This window comes from Diplotaxodon limnothrissa, linkage group LG7, assembly GCF_057381915.1.
Source record: "Diplotaxodon limnothrissa isolate DT_005_m linkage group LG7, D_limnothrissa_male_GT1.1, whole genome shotgun sequence".
Taxonomy (NCBI): Eukaryota; Metazoa; Chordata; class Actinopteri; order Cichliformes; family Cichlidae; genus Diplotaxodon; species Diplotaxodon limnothrissa.
The window spans coordinates 29,749,823-29,764,750 of record NC_140602.1 but is presented as its reverse complement, the minus strand read 5'-3'; the positions used below and the strand labels follow the sequence as shown (position 1 = coordinate 29,764,750).

At 44.0% G+C, this 14,928-nt stretch overlaps 1 protein-coding gene across 1 annotated transcript in view; it reads left to right on the top strand.

Annotated features, from left to right (window-relative positions):
• Positions 1-14,928, top strand: part of gfra2b (GDNF family receptor alpha 2b) — a 166,525-nt gene that overhangs the window by 44,422 nt on the left and 107,175 nt on the right. The window lies entirely within an intron of this gene.

Sequence of the window (14,928 nt, the reverse complement as noted above, 5' to 3'; positions counted from 1 at the left end):
ATTCACAAGAACACATTATAAAAAACAAGTCCAGTTCTTGCCTGATTTCAAGTGAATTCTGCATCAAACAGGGTAAAACGAGTGTTTGCAGCAAATGTGAGCACAAAGCCTCACTTTGTACAAGCCTGCTATTAAAGTTCTCCTCTAGCAACGTAGCAATAGCAATAAAGCAAATGTTGAGGCTTCAAAATACTAAGTCCATAAACCAATGGCTGACATGGGTTTTATCATAAGGGTGATAAATATACAGATTTCAGTCTGTCTTAGAGATTTGATGTTCATTTACCTGCAGATGCACTATACGTGCTATACTATACTATACTATACTATACTATACCATTTGACCTTAGAACTGAAGAAGCTTCTCAGATGAGAGGTGAAACGTCTTCAAGCAACTTAAAGAAGTCCAGACGCTTTGCTTTGCAAGCTCCTTTGAATACTGTTGGGTGGTTTGTAAAGTTTACAATAACTAGTATTATCATTATGCTATATGTTCAAAAATATATAATGTACTGTTCTCTCTATGTGTTAAACTCCCTGAGTGTGAACATAGATAAACAGCCAGCCAAACTACTTTTCAAGAGCCAGGAAGGTGAGCGTCCAGAATTCATCAGCAAGTACCTGTACTCGTCTCCACTGGCACTTCAAAAGTTCTTTTCCAACAAACTCGCCAGCTGGAGGTGGTACACCAGGTTTCTGCGTTACTATCATAGCAGGAGTCAGCAGCAGTGGTGAAGAAGGATCGGAGGAGACTGGGATTAATGGCCTTGCATTGATTATAGCAGACACCTCTGCCATCAAGGTACAGAGCACTTCATGAGTCAGGGAACTGTGTTTACCGTGAGACAACATGGAGTCCAGTATCCTCCTGGTTACACCAATCCCACACACCTCCCATATGCGAGGCATGTGGAGGGTTGAACTCTCATGTACAGCCGTGTTCGTAGAGGTATCTCAGGATCTTGTCTTGACTCTGATCATCTTGTCTTATTCCTAATTCAGAACATGCTCCAACAAAGTTTGTACCACAGTCTGACCTCAGCTGCTTCACAGGCCCTCTTAAAGCAAAAAGTCTGCGTAATGCATTGATGCAGCTACTTGAGTCCATGGACTCAATGACTTCTATATGCAGAACCCTGGTACTCATGCACGTGAAAAGGATCGCCCTTCGCTTACTCTGAGCTGCTCCACCTCGAGTTCTTCGGGTGATTACCTCCCACGGACCAAAAACATCCAACCCTACATATGTAAAGGGAGGAGACATGCTCAGACGTTCTGGGGGAAGGTCGGCCATTTTCTGGACTTCCAGTTTTCCTCTCTGCTTTTGGCAGACAATACAGGGATGGATTACAGAGCTAATCAACCTTTTGCCAGCAACAATCCACAGGCCTTCCGCTCTGATTGCCACTTCTGTAAACTGTCGTCCTTGATGTTTTATCTTTTGATGGTAATGGGTCACTAGCAATTTGGTCACATGATTCTGTTTTGGGAGAATGATTGGATTTTTCATTCCAAGACTAACAGTGGAGTGTTTCAGACGTCCACCAACCCGTAAAAGACTGTTGCACATGAAAGGGTCTAGCTTGAGGATTGTGCTTGTCTTTGAAATTGCTCTATTCTCTTGCAGTGCAACATACTCTTCTGGATAAGCGTCCCTTTGGACCAACCTAAGTATGGTCAGCTTTGCTGCCTCCAGTTTTTCTGGAGTATGAAGTTTGTTGCACATATGCCATCCTCTACATGTATTTGGGGGGTTGGTACTGAATGATTGAGTCTGGTGGCTCAAGAAGGCAATCGCTCTCAGTAAAGACCTCCAGGTGGAGAAGGGTTGGAACCTATTTGAAGTTAACTTACCCTCGGTTATATGGGTAGCACAGGATGTCAGCTGTGGTCTTACCTCCACATCTGCATCTGGTCCCACCAGCTCAAAGGGCTCATGTGTTTCAGCCACAGGAGGCTTGTGAAGAAAATCTGGACCTGTAAACCACATAGTCTCTCCAAGCCGAGATGCTGGACCGATCTGGTGGCTAGGTCAGCTGGATTCTGATCTGTTGGCAAGTAGTTGTCTGTCGAATTCGGTGAACATGATTGTGCACATACACATAGAATCATTTAGAATCATTGTGGATGTATCCGAGAACCACCTTGCTGTTACAGAAAAACTTCACAGTATCAGGTTTAAGATCGAGTTCCCTGAGGATTAGTTCTGCCACTTTGACGGCCAGCACTGCACCACAGAGTTCCAGGCGAGGGATTGTGGGCTCTGGTTTAGGAGCTAGCTTGGCTTTTCCAAGTACAAAGCCGACTCGACACTGTCCGTCTGTAGTGATGACTTTCAGGTAAGCTACTGCTCCTATGGCCCAGTTTGAGGCGTCAGAAAATACACACAGCTCAGTATACATGGCAGTGGAGAGGGACTGTTGTATGTAGGCACGAGGAAGCTGAAGATTACTTAAATCCTGTAGTGATCTTCTCCATGTTTCCCATTCATTTAACTTGTTTGTGGGAAGTTCTGTATCCCAGTTGCATATGTCAGCTGAAAGTTCCCTTAGTAGTGCTCGTCCTCAGATGGTCACTGGAGCAGCCAAGCCCAGTGGGTCGAAGAGGCTGTTAACTGTCGATAGCACTCCTCGGCGAGTGAAGGGTTTATCGTCAGCTGCAACCTTGAATGTGAAGTTGTCAGAATCTATCCTCCAGCACAGACCAAGGCTTCTTTGTGCTGGGAGAACTTCCTCATTTAGCACCAAGTCTTTTAAACCTGTAGCCAGATCTTCAGGGGTGAAAGCCTGCATCACTCTGATACTGTTGGAGGCAATCTTATGCAGTTTAAGATTAGATTCTGCCAGTGATGGTTGAGTGCACTTGAGAAGGTCAATAGCCTCTGCTTCTGTCGAGAGAGAGATCAGTCCGTCGTCCACATAAAAGTGTCTCTCCACAAACTGGCGTGTGTCAGGTCCGTATTTGTGCTCACCCTCTTGGGAAGCTCTTCGAAGTCCATATATAGCGACTGCAGGTGACGGGCTATTCCCAAACACATGCACGCGCATGCGGTATTCCCCTACTTCCTTTGTCAGGTCATGATCTTTGTGCCAAAGAAATCTTAGATAATTTCTGTGGTCCTCTCTCACCATGAAACCATAGAACATCTGTTGGATGTCGGCTGTCACAGCAACAATGTCCTTTCTGAACCTGAGCAGCACTCCTAACAGGGAGTTATTTAGGTCAGGGCCTGAAAGCAGGACGCCGTTAAGAGAAATGCCACTTTCTTGTGCGCTTGAGTCAAATACCACACGTATTTGATCGGGTTTTTGGGGGTGGTAGACCCCAAAAATGGGTAAATACCAACATTCTTCATGTTCTTGGAGAGAAGGTGCCTTCTCAGCGTGCCCATTTCAAAGAGCTTCTTCATGAACGCAATGAACTGCTCTTTCATTTTAGGATTTTTACCCAATGTGCGATCCAGAGAGTGGAGACGAGACCAGGCTTGAGCACAGTTGTTTGGTAGGCGTGGTCTGGGCGACCTGATTGGCAGAGGAGCAACCCAGCTGTTTTGTTCATTCTGACAGAACTCCTTCTGCATGATGTTCAGAAAGCTCTCGTCTTCAAACGACAAAGCCGGTTCGTTATCACGTCTGTCTTGTGAATACGCTTACCCCAAGTTTTTCCTCAGCAGGCATGTTGATGGAGCCATAACTGGACAGGCAAGGGTAAATATCGGGTCTTTGCTCCCCGCCATACGCCAACTTTTCTTTCACAGATATTTCATTCTGACATGGCACCATGAAAGATGGACGTCCATTCGGCAGGACACTAGTCTTATAGACATCTACAGTAGGCTTGTGTGCCCTGTTGATGCAAACTTCCCCAACTATCACCCATCCCAAATCCAATTGCTGGGCAAAGGGAGCATTGTGGGGGCTGTTAATTTGTTGCCTTACTTTGTGCACACGTATGAGATCTCTTCCCAGTAAGATCAAAATCTGTGCTTCGGGATCTATCTCAGGAATGTAAGGCGCTATGGGCATCAAGTGGGCATGGGAACACGCAACCTCTGGTGAGGGGATTTCAGACCTGTTGGTCATGATGTCATTACATTCAATGAGTGGAGGTAAGTCTAAGCACACTTCACTGTCTAAAGCCTCAATCTGGAAACCGACTACCTTTCTCCCTGTCATCTCAGTAGTACCAGCGCATGTCTTCAGCAAGTACAGGGAAAGGTTGCTACTGATCCCAAAGAGTTGGAAAAACTCAGATTTGGCCAGCGAGCGATTGCTCTGGTCATCAAGGATGACATACATCTTGACTGAGCGCTCTCGTTGTCCCTTTGGAAAAACTCGCACCAGGCAGATCTTAGTGCAAGATTGTTCAAGGAGACCAACTCCACAGACTTCAGTGCACTTTGAGGTTACCTTTTGTTGTGGAGTTGTTTCGCTGGTCTATATCTGACACTGATGCAGGAGGCGACGCTTCTGGGAGAGCAGTCTCCAGATGAAGAGCAGTGCAGTGCTTATCACTCTCACATTCATTGCACTGTAGCTTCATGTGACATTCCCTCGCAACATGAGTAACTGAGCAGCACCTGTGGTCCTTTAATAACTTCTTCCGTTCCATGAGTGGTTTCGCTTTAAAGACCCTACATTTTTCCAGAGGGTAGGGTTTGTTGTGAAGTGGACAGTACTTAGCAAGATCATTTGCGCCTCTCCCATCTGTTTCTTCTCTATGTCTGGAGCTTGGATTAGCTACTGTAGAGACGTCTGTGAAGGTTCTCAGTCATCCAGGTCATCGTAGTCAAAGGAGCTTGCAAAGAAAAGCGTCTGGACTTCTTTAAGTTGCTTGAAGACGTTTCACCTCTCATCCGAGAAGCTTCTTCAGTTCTAAGGTCAAATGGTGGAGAGTCCCAGATATAAACCTAGTGGGAGAAACCCCCCACAGAGGGACAAGGACACTCTTTCGAGGATGCCAATGTTCACATTTTGGACAGAGAGGACAGATGGTTTGAAAGAGGAGTGAAAGAAGCCATCTATGTCCACTGTGAGCGACCATCTTTGAACAGAGGCGGGGGTTTACGACACCAACTCTCTGCCATCTATAATCCAGTTTTGAGATCCCTTCCCAGACGCCTTAACGCCCACTCACATCCTGGGCCATCTGCCCTCAGGAATTCGCATGATAAGGTGGGGCCAGGTTTCACAATGAACACACCCGAAACTCTGGCTGATTGGGACCCACACCCAGTTACACACCTTGGCTTAGACGATTAGAGGATCATCAGGGGGTCCTTTTGTCCCTCTGTGGGGGGTTTCTCCCACTAGGTTTATATCTGGGACTCTCCACCATTTGACCTTAGAACTGAAGAAGCTTCTCGGATGAGAGGTGAAACGTCTTCAAGCAACTTAAAGAAGTCCAGACGCTTTTCTTTGCAAGCTCCTTTGACTACTGTAGAGACATTTGTCTTTCAAACGGCTATGGCAGTTCTCCCACCATCATGATTTGCCATGGGTTTTTCATTTCGATTATAACAACAGCTGCTGTTTGTCAAAACAAAACTGGGATCGTTCCTAGCCTTGGCTTCACTGTTCACAAAATCCACAAAAAAGGCAAATGGGGGAAAGCATACCCCATTTGCCTTTTTTGCCACAAAAAAAGCAAATGCTGAGGAAGGATGACTGCCAAGCTCTGTAGCCTTCTGGCTGATCATCAAATTTAGTGAGACCTGTGGTTACTAATTCCCTGCGTGCCAGATACTTTGCAAAGTCTAACATGCCTGTAGATGGAGTCTGAGAGTTTTGCTGTATCCTGATCCTTTGAGAAGTATCTGAATGCCTTATGTGTGGACTGTGTTCTGAAGATGCCTTACAAAAATAGCGAGGGCTTAATGGAGTGGACTGAGGCGAGAATGGCTGTTGTCCTGTAGTTGGCTGATGCTCACTTAGCTGTGAGTAACCAGGGTTTGTGGATAAAGTGTGATATTCTACGTTGGATTCTGGGAGTTCTTGTTTTGTTGACAGCGATGCTTTCTTAACATAGATGGGACTCAGTGTGGCTTGAGAATCTATGGCAGGTTTAAAACTGATTCCAGCTTGATCTTCGAGGTATGCCTCGGTTTGCTGTTTTATGGACAAAGGTGAGATGCCACTCCTGTTGCTCTGTATATCATCACAGTCTATGGCTGTTACTGCTTCTAAAACCTCAGCCTCAGCAACAGCAACGACAGCTGCTTTTTCAAGTTCCAATGCTTGTAGATCTGCCTCAAGAGTAGCCTTTTCTAAATCCAACTTGGCCTTTTGTTTTTTTTTTTTATTTCGAGCTCCCTCTGTGCAAATGTGGCCCTGGTGCGTGCAGCTTCAGCGATAGCTCTGACTTTTGCAGTGGCGCTGGCTACTGAATGCTTTGAAGAAGAGGTGCGCTTGGAGCTGGAGAGCGATGACACTTTGTCGTCCATTTTGGTATCCATAACTATGCTGGAGAATCCCTCTGACGAATATAGTCTTTCACTGTACTGTTCTCTCTATGTGTTAAACTCCTTTTCAAGAGCCAAGAAGGTGAACGTACTTGCTCCTTTAATGACTCCAAACATAGCAATCATCTTCAACTGACAACATTGAACTGGAGTGAAAGACTATTGCTTTCTGAAGGACTCCTTTGAAGGATTGCTTTGGATTCCACATGAATGATTACAAAAGTGTAGACATGCTTTTCCCACTGTTCTCTGCATTTCCTGCTTCCTGTCTATGCACATGTCAAAATAAAAGCCTTCCTGTCTAACCAGTTGTCAAAATAAAAGATTCACAATTTTCCAATGTATAACAATAGAAATACACTTTACACTTATTTGTGTCATTAGCATATGAACATATTGAAAACAGAACATATAATAATCTCAAAAGTAATGGCTTGAAGCAGAAATTAGTAATACTTTATTAAAATTCATTATAGTGAATAAATATTTATGCCATTTTACACCATCAAACTTAGATAGCTAAGGATGAAGAACCTTTTGTTCTTTAAAGAACCATGGTTCTTTAAAGAACCATGAAGACATCTGAAGAACCATTTAAGAACCAAAATTTTTTCTGAGAGTGTGTCCCAAAACGTCGGCTGCATCCTCCGGAGGCCGCACTTGAAGGCCGATTACGTCACAGCCAGGCGACGAAGGCTGTCCCAATTCGTCGACTCCTTCAAATGTGGCCGACAAATGCGTCCTTCATTTGAAGGATGGGTCGGGTGTGTCCTTCGTGGCCCACCATATCCCAGAATTCATAGCGCGGCCTAGCCAATTTCAGTTTCCAACAATGGCGGCCACTACTAAGTTTTAAAATTACTCTTATTAATCTTTCTGGGTCACAAAATGAACTTTTAACATATTTAACGAGAAAGTAGCTGTGTAAACTTTAAATATCTGCTTGGTTTATCAAGACATCGCATATTTGCAAAAGTGCGCCAACGTTTTCTAAGACGTCTGTTACCCACCCGCTCGATAGGAAGCCGGGGGGTTCAATGGCCACTCGAGCCGGCGAGAGCAGCGGACTTGCTACTCAGGTTAAACATGATATATCACTCGGATAACTTAAAAATGTAATTGTTTGGCTTTTGTTTTATTTGTTCCAGAGTAAATTGTTTTGGCTGAAATCAATGTTATTAGATTATTAGATTAAATAAAACTTTATTAATCCATCGGGTGGGTTCCTCCGGGATTTTCACACAGCTGAATAAACGTCAAGCAGAAAACTGATTAAACAGAAGTGTGAGACGGTCGAGAATTTATGCCAGTGTTTTGTTATATTTTAGATAGCAAGGAGCAGACGGCTGAATTTATTAAACTCCACCGAGACAGCGGTGACGCAAATCTGAAGGCTAGACCGTCCCATTTCACAGCCTCGCACTTCCGGCTGTCTCGGTCTTCGAAGGACCCGGCCCATGTAGACCGCGAAGGCCGGGTCCTCCGTAGGATGCAGCCTACGTTTTTGGACACAGCTATAGTCTCTCTTTCTCACACACACACACACACACACACACACACACACACACACACACACACACACACACACACTATAAGGAGATTGCTGTATTATGTTTCTGTGTATTTTATACTTTTGTGTTCCAAGTTCTGTACGTTTGTTTCTCTTACAGGAGCGACAGTCAGTGATATCTTATACATTTCTATTTGTACTGTATCATTTTATCATGCCCCCCCGTTTTGGTTTTTTTCAATCTGGCTCCAATTACTGAGCCAGCCCTCCTCACCAGTTTTTCCACTCTTCTTGCATCCGTTATATAAAGCGCTATATAAGAATCAGACCATTTGCCATTTTTGATGGCCCTTGATATTGATAAAATGTCACCAAGCAAAATATTGGATGGATTTCCCCCACCCATGTTTCTTCAGCAGCGTGCACAGATCCTTTGCATATGAAGCTGCAGCGGGTATTGCACGTATCACTTCCTGTTGATCTCTTTAACGTTATGATTTTTGCGATTCCTTTCACTGGATGCTTCTCTCTGTTTAATTGGCTGCTAGTTCACGGTTTTGAGCTGCGATCATTAGAAGATGAATTCCAACTCTTACTGTGGATCTTGTGCAGCTACATTATTAAGTGTTATTTAATTGCTTACACAATGCATACAAATATTGTTTGACAGCAGATTAATGTGCACAGCTGTCTGCAGTCATGGAGTTAAAAGAATGAGTCTGCAGGCTGTTTGAAAGGAACAAGCTGCTGATTAAACTGCAGCGTTTGTGTGAACAGCAGCAAGACGGCGGGGCTGAGGGTAACTCAGAGGATCAGCAGATCAAAGACTGATACCCCGGGAATCAGATCAAAGTGTGATGACAGCAGATGACAGACGAAGATGCAATTTGAGGACAGGGAACAGAAAGAGGAGGAAATGGTGCAGAGCAGGGAGAGATCAGAAGGAGGAGTTCAGATAGACGAGAAGGTGGGCGACACAAACCTCTATTTCTCTGCCGCTGGTCGTTAAAGGATTCGGACCGGCAGCTTGGGTGCAGGTTAAGTCTTCCTGTTTACACGGCTCACTCTGAGGAGGGTTTGCTGTTTTTTGGTGGCAGGAGCTGTAAAACGCTCCATGAATCAGTGGCTGGCTGTTTGATTACGGCGTGTCGAGCTGCTGAGGTGATGTATGGAGACTTGATTTCTGATTGGCCTGCGCAGATCCATCACCGTGGCACCGATGCGTGGTGCCTGCCCGCCATACGGTCACGTGTTTGTGCCACTTGCCGGTCCATTAAACGATACTGAGAGTGACGACCATCACAGCGTTTATGTGTCCTTGAGCACAAACAAAGAGAAGAGAAGCACTTAAAGGCAGAAGCAGAGAAAAATGGAAATATTCACAAACATCTGCAGCTGATGAAGAGCCGCAGAGGGCCTGGATATCCAATGCTAATAAAGAAAGATTATTTGGTACACTAATGTCTGTACGCTTGAAGACAAACAGCTTGGGTGTTTTTTTTTTTGGTGTTTTTATCTCAGCCCGTTCTCACTCCCAGGGCGTAGCATACCGACGTTTTGTCATGTCCCGCGGTGTTCCTGAGGAACGCGAAAGGTGACCTTCGGCGTGAACGAACATGCGTAGATTGAGTCCAAACGGTTCTCATGTTTTCTCATTTTTCCGATCTCGTCATTTAGGAACGTGTTGGGTACCCGAAAGCGTAAAATGTTGACGATTTGTCACCTAACGTAAAATATTACGCTTAAGGAGTGAGAACGTGTTGTTTATCTTCATGGCAAGCATTCATGTTACAGTTCTGTGATGAATGTGGGGTTAAAGAGTAGAGGCTGAGCTGCAGTTTGAGGGGTAGAATAAAAAATGCTGCATTAATCACTGCAGAGAAACCACAGCCATTTCTATACACAGATCCCATTGTTCTCACAGATGATTTTTATTGGTGCCCTTCCACTTGGGAGTAAAGCTGATTTGACCTTAAATAGTCTTACTGATGGAAGACTGGTCACTGATGACCTGCTGTATTAGTCTAATGGTGAATGAGCGACTTTTCGTCCAGTCTTGGTGCTTTTGGCTTTTTTGCTCTGGATCGTTTCACTGCCAGAGGAGTGCTTAGGCGAGTCTCTGTTTCCCTCCATCAGCTTGAAAATCCTCTAATTCCTCTGAGCCCTGAGGATTGACAAGGTCAATACTGACACCCTGATAATACTTGATAGTTTATTGTTTTGATATCATGGGGAAGATCTCGACCCCGTCCTACAACAACAGGAGTAATTGTCGAAAAACTCATATCTCGAAAAAGTGAACTTGTTTTCACTTAATTTTTCCAGTTATTAGTGAGATTGAACAAAATAAGTATACATTAAGAATAAATTTAGAGTTTTTATGTATTTTTTAAAATGATTGTCATTGATGGATTGCTTTATCACAGAGTGTGAAGATAAAATAAGACAAACAACACAATACTAACACATCTAAATCATTTAATTATTGTAGAAGAGGATGATTGTGGAAAAGTTCAAATGTCCTTTGGATAAAGTACAAAGCAGATATAAAAACAGTTCTGTGAAAGATTGAACTAATCACAAAAAATAAAGAAGCCTCTGCTGACTGGCTGCTTTGGTCCAGGTTTGACTCTTTATTTGCTCCGGACTCTCTGCTCTGTTCAGCTGTGTTATCCCCGCTGCTCTGCACAGCAGGATCTCGCTTGCTTCATATATCCTCAGTCCGCTCTGTTACAGTTCAGTATTCCATCTATGACTCATTAAGCCTCTATAATTAGTCATCTTTATCTAACTACAGTCTGCTAGCAGCTACACTAATCGGGTAACCTCTAATAGTTAAACAGCTAACGTGTTCACTGGCCAGGTTAACATTTCTGTTTAATATTTCAGTGCTGTTGAAACAGGAGCTCACTGCCTCTCATCCATGTTGAGTGTGGCCTGCACAGACTCTTCTCCATTTAAAGGGATACAGTGGCTTGCAAAAGTATTCGGCCCGCTTGAACTTTTCCACATTTTGTCACATTACAGCCACAAACATGAATCAATTTTATTGGAATTCCACGTGAAAGACCAATACAAAGTGGTGTACACGTGAGAAGTGGAATGAAAATCATACATGATTCCAAAACATTTTTTACAAATAAATGACTGAAAAGTGGGGTGTGCGTAATTATTCAGCCCCCTGAGTCAATACTTTGTAGAACCACCTTTTGCTGCAATTACAGCTGCCAGTCTTTTAGGGTATGACTCTACCAGCTTTGCACATCTAGAGACAGAAATCCTTGCCCTGAACTCAATTTGTAGAGCTCCGGACTACTTTATCCAGAGGAGAGCGTTATGTTCATCTGCACTGATTCATATTTAGTGGATGTGGTGTGATCTCGAATAATCCTCCTCTCTTTAATGACCAAAATCAGAACTACTGTGAGACTCGAAGGGTCCACGGTGACCCCCAGCTGTGGGGATTGTTTTTATCTGACACAGGAGCTGCTGGTCCACAGCTGCCACACTCTGTGACTTTGGTGTTTTGCCTTCTAAGATGTTAAAGATGAAAAGTGTTCTGCTGTGTGGATGGATGCGATTGGATTCAGGTAGCAACATGTCTCAGGTCCAGTTCTAACCCACTGGATGCTGAGCTGCCATTAAAAGAACAAATCACCTTCTTCTGCCTGAAAATATACAGAGACATAAATGCCAACAAAGCTGAGTGGGTAGTAACAACAGATGGCCACCTTTACAGAAAATAAAAGCATGAAGCCAGTGACAGAAGCACAAACAGCTGTTAGAGGTGTGATTCAGCCTTTTGTTCTCACAGAGTCGCAGCAGATCGGGGTGAAATCAACACGTCTGGCATTTCTCGCGAAGGAGCACATCCAGGTGAAAGTACAGCGAAAGGATAACTCACTTTGTCAGACTGAACCAAGAGCTGAAGATGAGCTTTGAATCCAGTCTTCTTCCACACATTTCTAGTCCCTGAGAGATGAAGTACATTGGGACTCGTCACACTGTGACAGACTAGCACAAAGAAACATAAATGGATATGAGACGATATGAGTGGACCAAAAGAACAGAGTTATTGTTTTATCTGAGCGAGTGTGGCTGGGAGTGGAGTCAGGGTGGAGGGTGGAGGGTTTTGGCCAGTCTAAGCTGTCCCCAGAGGGAGTTGGATAGAGGATGGGAGGCATTAGTCAGCTCTCTGCATTGTCAGTTGATTCCTTCAGCTCCGCTCCGAGCTCCCACTGCGACTGATCACCTCCATCTCCTGCAGCTGAAACATGCAGAGGGGGCGGAGGTAGGTGAGGCGAAGCCACCTGTGGAGGTAGCAGGTGCTCTATTGGAACAGGTTTGGATGCGTCATACCTGAACCACACCTCCACACTGCCACCATTGCCATGGTTGCCAGATAGAAACAAGGACTGACACCTCATCAAAGAATGGTATTGGCCAGATGTTTCCTTGTGACATCACTATCAGTTCTTAACAGTGAAGCTTGAGGCTTCAAGACTGAACCCGTGGGTGTGGTCACAGCTGTAGTAGTCTGAAGTAGTCTCACCACAAATGTTACACACGGGGCTCAGCATGCACTCTGCTTGAAATAAGTCAGTCTGAGGCTTATTTCCACTGTTATAATCATTGAACACTGTGACCAAAACAGCCTTTGAGAGCGCTGCTTCCTCTGTCTTTGTTCTGTCTTTCTGTGATCTTCACAGTTTACATGGAAATGCAATTAAAAAGTCATTAAGAGAGTAATGTGGGAACGGCAGAGCTCGAGTAAACAGTGCTCTCATTATGTTAATGTGATCAGAGGAGGCAGAAACACTGAGGATATACAGATATTCTCCCCTCAGCCATCTTTCTCAAATGTATCAGCTGACTGTGAGTTTTACCTTTGTGCACAAAGGTAAAACGCATGTGCAGCTTTAATGGTTTTATGTCTTTTGTGTTTGCTTCAGTCTCACTGCTTTCTTACGATTACAAGAAAATAACCCATAAGTCATAAAGAGTGACAGATGTGCGTCAAATCCAGATGTTTTTAGAGTTGAACACATGGTGCAGGTTCTTTCACTGCCTGGCAGTGCTGCATAAACCATACACTTGAAATTTGACTTTCAGATAAAGAGATGCTGTTTTTAACATTCTTTGAATTTTACCCAAATTTGTTTTCATCTTTTTTTTTGTGCCCATCTGCCTGCGAACATTAATGATATTCAGATTTACGGAGCTCTTCTGTCCTGGAAACAATTTAAAGTCGACTATAAAGGATGTGAGTGCCTCAGCTTCCCGTGATTCTCACCCAGCGGAGCTGTAATCCCAGAGGACGGCTCAGCGGTTTCCTGCAGGCACGAGGAGCTAATGTGGAAATATGGAAATTATGATTTAATATTAAAAATATGTCCATACTGAGTTTAGGAAGAAAATAATGGATCCAAATAAACTTAAAACAATGTGCTGCCACAGAGAGAGCGGCCATGAAAACTCATTAACAAGCAGCCAGAAAATCCCCAAAATAAAAATCTTTCAAAGAGCAGATCATTATGAAAAGTAACGTATAGCTAAACACAGGGCATGCAATATGAACAGTCAACTGAATAATGGAGGATAAAAAGGATGTGTTGTTATATTGTACACATACTGTACAATATACATTTGAAAAGGCTGCCAAAAAAAACAATTAAATATTCAAAATGCTGAAATAAGATTCAGAGCATTCAAAAGTAAAGAACAAACTGAAATAAAGCTGAATTTGTTTAGAGTCAGATGTTTGGTAGAAATTGTTTTTGCTTAATAAATAAATGATAACTGGTACTTATATACTTATATAGTTCCTCTATACTCAGTGTGAGCACTCAAAGGGCTATCTTGCTACAAGTCTCATTTACTAAATCACGCATCCACTGGAACACTATTGATATAATGTCGTTCTCACACCTGAGCTGGTTAGTCTGTTTTATCAACCTCTTATGTTCTCCTGAAAGTCCGGGGACGTGGGAAAGTAACAAAAAGGAAGATGCTATCACTTCCATCCAGTCTGCAGGGCATGACGGCTGTTCTGCTGAGCAGGACAAAAAGAGCGAAGGCAGGCCCCTCAGGGCGAGTGCGAATGAGCAAAAACCAACTGCAGAAGGCACATAACAGAATCAAAATACTACAATACTACTACAACACTACCACAAGAGGCGTGAGTTTCTCAAAATGGGCTCATTGAGTCAGCACGGATAAGATCTTGGAGAGGCTACGGCTGCTGTGAATACTTAGAATAAGATCTCTGACTGCAGACTGGATACATCTCGAAAGGGCTAGCCCGGAATAACGTCTCTGGGCGCAAATTGGATGACATCTCGGGGAGGCACACTGCCGTGGGTTCTCTGAAATCGGCTCCTTGAGCACAAGAAATGACAACTTCACAGAACACAAGTATGGCGAAGCTCGCGGCTCTCCAACGGGAGATTGAGAGACCAGTGTTGGACTGTAGAACTGCTTTAAAATTCATATGAGTTGTTTGCACTAAAGTAAAAAAGCACCATCACTTATGCGGATACCCCTTCAGCGCCAGCTGAGGTCGCAAGGCTGGAGCCGACAAAAACACCCTGATGACGACTGTGTTTAGTCTGTTCCTTCCCATTCCATGCAAGGCCACCTGGGTTGGCTGGGAGACTGTTTACCTAGCAGGGTGAAGGACACTGTCTCAGCTGAACTCTGGACACGCACACACATACATATAGACTGATATGCACACACTCATCCCCCCTCCCTTTCCAAACGCCTTCGATGCTTATTCCCTTCCGATGCTGCACCCTTTACCCACCCCTGTTGCTTGTCATGTGTTTCTTTGGTGTATTAAGAGTTTTTTTCATGTGTTATGTGCAGAGGTGTTTTTTCTGTTCTCAAACTGATCTCCCTGTTGGAGCTCAGTCTGGGGGGAGTTTTTTTTTCTCCTTATTTTTCCTCATGTGGTGCA